Below are 9,294 nucleotides of genomic sequence, written 5' to 3' on the forward strand. Positions count from 1 at the left end.
TATTATTTCGAATATTTATTCGAGGGCTTATGACTCAGCTTATTTTATTTATTGAATATTATTTGAATATTCATTTGAGGATCTATGACTCCGATTATTTGCTGAGATATATTCTTTATTTTATTAAAGAATAAGGTGTCGATAATCAAACTTACTTTTGATATTTAAATAAAGATATTACTTTCGTATAAGTATATCTTTGATTATTTACTATTCATTTCAAGTAAGTTTTCCAACTTCTACCTCAAGTATTCTTTATGGGTATATTATTTAAATAATATTATTCAGATATTTCTTTTTATTGAGACTGATTTACTTTATTAAATCAGCATTATTCCAAACACTCTTTAAAGTGTTTTCGAGTCTTTAAAATGATTTCAAAAATTAGAGCGGATCCCAAAACTCATTTTTTATATATTTAAGATCTTCCTTTTAAAAAGGGGATTTAAATACTCGCTCAAAACCTGAGGGATCCGGCTCTGTGGTGTGTTTTATATTCGCAACAAGGTTGTTGTCTTGATAAAAGAGTTTTTGATTACTTACCCAATACTCGGGAAGTAAAATTCTTGGAACAAGTTAATCCATTAACAGGCATCGCCTGGGAAATATGGGTGAGTTTTCCTTTCCAACTAGATACGACTTCTTGGTGGAGCCGTATCAACAAGTTTCTACTTGGGGAAAGTGGGGACGAGCTTTACGTTTCAGAGTCATTGATTTCATCTGAACTAGGAGTGGCGTAAGTGGTCGAGTAGCGCCGGCCCAGCCTTATTATATTGGCCCAAATGGCCTGGAAGTTCCGCTAAGGCGGTCCATTCCTTAGGAGTTCAGTGTTCGGTTGACAAGTAAATCCGACAGGTTCTCCTCTACATGTAGAAAATGGTGGGGTTGTACTACTACGACTGATCATCGTAAGTGGTCTTCCTGGCGCGGCAAACTCCCGTAATGAGTTCATCATCCAGTTGGATAATTCTGCAACACTACCCGTAGCATTTTGATCGAAGGGCTACGAATGGGTGGTTGCCGAAGCATTGACAAGGTCAAACAGTTTTATTAGTGTATCCATTGAATAAAGTATCTCGTAACTTCATTTCTTTTCAAAATATTTCAAAGATCAAATATATTCAAGTTTTATTTGTGGTCTCATCTATAGGATGACCTCGTGAATCTTATTATACTTTGAACAGTAGTAGTTCAAGTAGATTTCTAAAATGGTATAAGTACAGTGAAGTAATTGGTAACTTCATCTTCCTTTAAAACTTATATCCAGTAAGTAATTACCTTACTCATGATAAAGGATTCTAGTAAGTATCCATTTAGATACTTGTATTATTGTTATCACTATATATTATCTTGCGAGCTGTAAGGCTCACTCTTGCTTTATTTCTTCATCACACAACAACAGTTAGGAAAGATGGCCAGACTCCAGCAGACCTAGCGCAAGCGCGTGGGAAGCATCCCGCGTCTTCCCGTTGATGTTGTAGCTGTTATAGCTGCAGAGGTAGATCTATTGGTAGATCAGGCATTCTACTTTTGAGAATCAATTATGTATAATTATAACTTGTGGCAGATAATGGCAATTAACTGTAAAGTTATCAAGTAATCATTTCGGGTTGTAATAACTTTTAATTGTGGATTCAAGGACTTGTACTTATTTCAATTTCATCTCTGAGACTATAACGGGTGGTGGTGTGTGTTAGTGTGGGGTCATAGTGTAAGGTTATTTATTATTAATTAAGTGAAGTGATATTGTGGAAAGAAAGACCGTGATGACCCGGATCCCTGACCCCGGATCTGGGGGTGTTACACCTTATACTCAATTCTTTCGGTATCTGGTGGATTTTCGGGAAAAATCAAAGTGTTCGAATTTGGATTCTGACGATCTTTACATACACTTATATACCATATAGAGTACTAATAAGATCTCAGAATAACAATAAAAGAAGCTCTACAAAGTGTGGCATAAAAAGTTTTCTTATTCAGCATAATCAGCAAAATCACTATTCATAAGGGTTACAAAAAGTCCAAAATTTTGGGGTTATTACACATGTTATGAAACAGTTCAAAAATATTGGCAATATATCTTGAAGGAAAGTTCAGAAGTACTTGCCTCACAGGGCTCTACAACTGTTACTGATCAACTCTGAGCCGACTCTGCCGCTCAGGCTTTAACGTCCAACCACTAGACCACATTAGATTCGACTTCGACCCTCAGGTTTTCTGTTGAAACTCTATTGAGCTCGTTGACTGACCACTAGGTTGTCTTTAATCCATCGTCCACTTCCAGGTTCTCGACTATAACCTACAGGGTCGAAATACCCTACGTTAGACGTCTCGGTATGCTTGACATATCCTCGATACCAATTTACCCAACGATATTCAAACCCGACTCGTAATTATATATATTATAATAACACACACAACAAGTAGGGTTCACAATCTCAAAAATCGGTTCGGTGTTCGTTTTCGGAAAATACATATACTCTTTATTTTACGAAATCAGGGTTATCGATTTGGCAAAATATTTCATCATATTGTACAACCAAGTTTCGTATAAAACACACACACACACATATATATATATAGTCTCTCAACGTCCCGATATTCGTCGGATACGTTTCCGTATTTACGTTATTTAGTTTCCGAAAATCGGGCAGCGTCTCCTTTGTTTATCGGACTACCCATCGAAACATTAATCGACGTCAATTCAACAACAACAATCCAATTTAAAACACGACAACCAATCACAACTCATAAATTCCAATCACCGATACAATTTATTAATCACAACCAACTTAATCATCACGATTCAATATTTATTAATTAACTATTTATCCAAAATAAAAACACAACACGACTTTTATTTAATAAAAATATTAGGACTCAGAATCGTGTCATCACCGTCCACCGTTGACTCACCGAAGTTCATCGTCAACGGCGGTAAAATTACGGGTACCCGATAAATTTTGGGTTTCCAACGTAATTTCACCGATTACAAAATAAATTCTCGTACGAATTATAATATAATGAATGTTTATTTAAACAATTCCTGCAAATAAAAGAATCAAATCAGGATTAATAATCAGCCCAACTGCACACAACCGACCTCACTGTTGGAGGCCCAACATCAACAACAAGGCCTAAATTAACAAGCCCATCTGCAAAGGACAAGCCCAATGAGAATTAAATCAGATAGCCGGACAGGGAGCAACAGCCGGAAAAATAAACCGGCCACCGCAGCACGATCTGATCACCAACCACAGAAATACAACACCAACGTGTACATAGGGGCAGACATATATACATACGGGTATATATAGTCGAACCAGAAGATAAGCTAAAACCACCAAGTCTCGCCGGAGTCAAACGGCGGCTCACCGGAAACGGGAAGAAGGAAGTAGCCACGAAACTGCCGGCGTGCTCGCCGAAAGTCAAGAACCACAACGGAGTGAAACAGGGAAACGGAGATGAGCTGAAGGAAACAATAGATGGGGAGAGAGAGATTGATCCCCCCCCCCTCTGCCTACTTTCCAACTCCCCCTCCCCTGTTCCTGTTGTATATATTTATTATGTATATATATATATTTTTTCTATAAACTCAGTAGTTCTGCCACACAATAGGAACATAAGACACGTGTCCATTAAAATGACACGTACCCCCTTTTGCTAGGCTGAAAGCAAAATATCACCCGCGATTGCATAAATAACGATACAAATTTGCGGATGAAAATAAGTCGGATAAATTTCAAAATGGATCTAAAATTCTCAGAATAATTAGAAACTAATAAAATAATTTTTTTATAATTTTTAAAACATTTGTGAAATGCAACTTGTACCCGTATTTCACAATTAACGAATCGAGCCGTACTTAAAACAATCCAGAAAATCAAGAAAATAATCTTAAAATGTTAGAAATATCCCAAAGTAAGTAAAAATGTAAATTTCATAATTTTACAATAATTTCTAAAATGCACTTTATACCCGCTTTTAATAAATAACCGAAACAACGCGCGGGTGAAATTAGTCCCGAAAATTTCCATAATAATTTTAAAATTCCCGGAATATTCCAAACTTACATAAATATGAGTTTAATAATTTTTGAAGAATTCTAGAATTAAATATGGATTTTACAAATAAAAGCATTCAGAAAATCATTTAAAGATAAATAATTAATAAAATATTGATTTCTCAATTTTATAAAATCCTAAAAATAATTATTGTAATTATAAAATCATAAAAACAATTTTAGAAACATCCCCAATATTTATGCAAATAAATTTGCACTAAATCTACTTTTGAAAGTGAAAACAATTCAATACGATCCCATAATTAATCGCACGGACAACCCGGTACACCATAAATCATATATGGATAATAATCAAACAACACATAGCGGTCAAAACCAACACACATATTTTATTTATTTAATAATTTCCATAATTACATAATTAAATAATTCAAAAATACACGAGTCATTATATCCTTCCCCCCTTAAAAAGATTTTGTCCTCAGAATTTAATCTAACTAAACAAGTGAAGATATTTGTCAAGCATATCTGACCCTGATTTCTAAGTAGACTATCTACTCGAGGCTTTCTGTAACACCCCCAAATCCGGGGTCGGGGATCCGGGTTGTCACGAGTTCCATTTCCCTTAATAACACACAATCTTAATAAACAATCAACTACTCTGTACTGTGACCCCACAATAAACACACACACCACAAGTTATAGTCTCAGAGATGAATACCCAAAAATAACATGAGTCATTTTATTCCAAAATTATATGCCATTACACCTTAAAAGGGTTTCTGAATAAATTTACATTTCTTTGCCTTTTTTACAATTGATAAAGATACATAAGTCTGGTACATCAACAGTTGAAAACCTAGCCTATTGATAGTTACTACCTCGGCTACAGCGACATCAACGCCTACAGGAAACTGCGGAACGTTTCCTATCCGCTCGCGAATTGGGAGCTTGGTCCTGTTCATCTTCTCTATCTGATGTTGTGTGATGAAAGAAGAAAGCAAGGGTGAGCAACAAGCCCACCGAAATAATATGTATAATATTTAACAATATATGAGCATTCTCATAATACTCATGAAAGTCTTGGTCAAGAAGAAATGAACCAAGTTGATATCTTAACGCGACCAAGTCCCAAAATATTCAGTATATATATACATATATACTTTTCATAATCTTTGAAATCTTCTGACATGTATAATATACACAGACTTCCAGTTTATAACTGTATAAAAATATCGTTGCAAGGTGATCTCATATATCTAACCTTGTCTCAACATTTTTCTGAAAATCTTTGTCATTCATAAGACAATCATTAACTAGATATAAGTTTAAAAGATGAAGTTACAAAATACTCCAATATACTTATATCTTTTCCGAATACTACTTGAACTACCACCGTTCAATGTATAAATAGTTCATCCCATAGATTAAGCTACAAGACAAAACTTGTATAGAATCAATCTTTAAAATATCATCAAAATAAAATGAAGTTACGAGATACTTCATTTGATGCAAACATTATTTTAAAAACTTGACCCTGCCAACACTCAACTATCGCCCAACCGTAGCCTTTCTATCGAAGTGCTCTGGGTAGTGTTGCAGAAATATCCAATTGGATGATGAACTCATTACGGGAGTTTGCCGCGCCAGGAAGACCACTTACGATGATCAGTCGTAGTAGTGCAACCCCACCATTTTCTACATGTAGAGGAGAACCTGTCGGATTTACTTGTCAACCGAACACTGGACTCCTAAGGAATGGACCGTCTTAGCGGAACTTTCGGGCCATTTGGGCCAATATAATAAGGCTGGGCCGGCGCCACTCGACCACTTACGCCACTCCTAGTTCAGATGAAATCCATGACTCTGAAACGTAAAGCTCGTTCTCCCTTTCCCCAAGTAGAAACTTGTTGATACGGCTCCACCAAGAAGTCGTATCTAGTTTGAAAGGAAAACTCATCGATATTTCCCAAGCGATGCCTGTTAATGGATTAACTTGTTCCAAGAATTTTACTTCCCGAGTATTGGGTAAGTAATCAAAAATTCTTTTATCAAAATAGCAACCTTGTTGCGAATATACAATACACCTTAGAGCCGGATCCCTCAGGTTTTGAGTGAGTATTTAAATCCCCTTCGAAAGGAGGATCTTAAATATAAAAATTAGTTTTGGGATCCGCTCTAACTTTTAAAATCATTTTGAAGACTCGCAAAACATTTTTAAGAATGTTTGGAGTGATGCTGATTTAATAAAATAAATCAGTCCCAATATATTAGGAAATATCTGAATATTTAAATAATATTCTCATAAAGAATAATCTTTATAAAAATAATTGAAGTAGAAGTTTTAAAACTATACTTGCAATGAATATTAAATAACCAAAAATATACTTATACGAAAGTACTATCTTTATTTGAATAATCAAAAGTGAGTTTGATCATCGACACATTATTCCTAAATAAAGTAAAGAATAATAATTAGTAATTAATCGGAGTCATAAGTCCTCGAATGAATATTTAAAATATATTTATTAATAAAATAAACGGAGTCATAAGCCCTCGAATGAATATTCAAAATAATATTCATTAATAAAATAAACGGAGACATAAGACCTCGAATGAATATTTAAAATAATATTCATTAATAAAATAAACGGAGTCATAAGCCCTCGAATGAATATTCAAAATAATATTCATTAATAAAATAAACGGAGTCATAAGCCCTCGAATGAATATTCAAAATAATATTCATTAATAAAATAAAGTTATCGAATAAACCTTATTCGAATAATAGTTTTGAAAACTATTCATATATATATAAATATATATATATATTATACTCGGGAACATCGACTCCCGGTTTTAGAAAAATGTTCACCTTTGGATCCCCTATACTAAGGGTATACGCAAATACCGCTTATCTCTAGCATATGTATTATCAACTGAATCAACAGATATATGTATCAAGATTACGAAACAGGCATGCATATATACCATATCACATGCTACAATATATCGCAAGAATTTGCTAATTAACCATCATGCATCTATTACAAGATAATGCATATACATATGTATACATCACAACAATAGTGTAACTGGTAGAAAACTTGCCTGAGTGCTCCCGGATAGACTTAAGCTTAGAGTGGGTCCGATAACCTATGAACAATAACATAAGTCGGAATTAAACCCCGGTCGCTTAAGAAACTAGACTTTAACCATTTAGAGTCCTAACGTTCGCTTTCGCGCTTAACGATTCACTTAAGTCGCTCGAGTACTCTCGGCTCCATCATATTTAATAAATTAACCATTAAGAGTTTTAAGGCGATTCTTTCACGAGTACCCTACCAATCGTCTAACCCACTTTACAAAATTTTTTCATAATCCAATTAGTCATTTAAGGGCCTTAACCAATGTTTCAAAGTAAGGCGAGGGGTAATGGTTCGTTCGCGAAACGCCGTTACTTAAAACGGTCGTTTCTCATTGCTCGTAACTCGGATTTAGGCGAACGACATATCAAAACGAAGCTCGTAACATGAAATATCTAAATATAGAAAAGGTTAGAATCTTACAGTGAGTTCACGGGTCCTAAAGTTCAGAACAGGACAGTTTAGAAAAATCAGGCATTATGACGGTTATGTTTACGCGATTTCCAATTTAATTATCACTCTAAATTCTCATCAATTCACTCACAACCACCAACACAACAATATTCAACCATCATACTACAACTCAGTCCCCAACTCCAAATTTTACCAATTTATCCAACCAATCAAAGACCCAATATTCAAAACCAATACAAATCCACCAAAACTACTTATAATCAAAGATCAAGCCTTAATACTAACAATGCTTCAATAAAACTTTATGGAATCATAAAATCAAAGCTAGGATTTGAAGTTTATACCTTCCTTGGGAGGTGTTAAGTTGCTAGGAAACCTTAGGGAGCCTCCTACAAGCTTGATCTTTCCAAAAAAATCAAGAACACAAAGTTAGGTTTTGAAGTTTCTAAAAGTCAGATTGAACGAACTGTCAAAACGAGGGTCTTACCATGCTTATTTGGAAGAGACTTCTGAACAAGAGTTGTAGGCCATCTCAATACCTTTCCAACGAGTTATAGAACACATCATTTGAGTGAGTATTGAAGGAGATATGGCAGTTTGAAGTTTCTGCTCTGGTTTTGGCCGAGAGCAAACTTTCAAGGGGGAGAAAGTGAAATGCTTCTTGTTTTGCCCTCTGACTAATTGTGTGGTGAATTACTTGGTTGCTTCTCTTTTATTTTAATTAACCATATTTAGAATTTACCATGGTTAAAAACACTTGGCTAATATTCCACCAATTCAAAATATCTACTAGGTCATGCTTAGGTCATCTTGATTATGTCATCCTTTTACACTTGTTTTCTTCTTATTGGTATGATGACATCATCACCCACTAACCTCTTTGATTAACCCCTAATTACTTGGCTAATGACCGCTGATCTGTTATACGGTTCGCTTAACTTTCGTTCTCGTTTATCGTTTGAGGGATCATACCCGGGATCTTATTACTTGGGTTCCCTTAACCTTTCTCAATACATTATATTCCTTTTATGATCCTCTCTTATAATCCTTGAATTTAAATCTTTTTAATCATGTTACCTTATACTTAATTCTTTCGGTATCTGGTGGATTTTCGGGAAAAATGAAAATGTTCGGATTTGGATTCTGACGATCTTTACATACACTTATTTATCATATAGAGTACTAATACGATCTCAAAATAGCAATAAAAGAACCCCTACATAGTGTGGCATGAAAAGTTTTCTTATTCAGCATAATCAGCAAAAAACACTATTCATAAGGGTTTCAAAAATTCCAAAATTTGGGGTTATTACAGTCTCCCATCCTTAAAAGGATTCCGTCCCGGAATCAGATAGAAAATGAATAGGGATACTTTCTTAGCATTGCACTTTCTAACTCTCAAGTAAATTTTCCCACATTGTGGTTCTTCCATCAAACTTTGAATAGTTTGATAACCCTTCTCCTAAGCACTTGTCCCTTTTCAGTCTATAACTGTAACACCCCCAAATCCGGGGTCGGGGATTCAGGTTGTCACGAGTTCCATTTCCCTTATCAATACTTAATCTTAACAGTCAACCAACTACTGAGTACTGTGACCCCAAAATATACACACACACCACAAGTTATAGTCTCAGAGATGAATACCAAAAATAACACAAGTCATTTTATTCCACAATTATAAGTCATTAAAGGGTTTTTGAATAAATTTAC

This window comes from Apium graveolens, chromosome 3, assembly GCF_009905375.1.
Source record: "Apium graveolens cultivar Ventura chromosome 3, ASM990537v1, whole genome shotgun sequence".
Classification (NCBI taxonomy): domain Eukaryota; kingdom Viridiplantae; phylum Streptophyta; class Magnoliopsida; order Apiales; family Apiaceae; genus Apium; species Apium graveolens.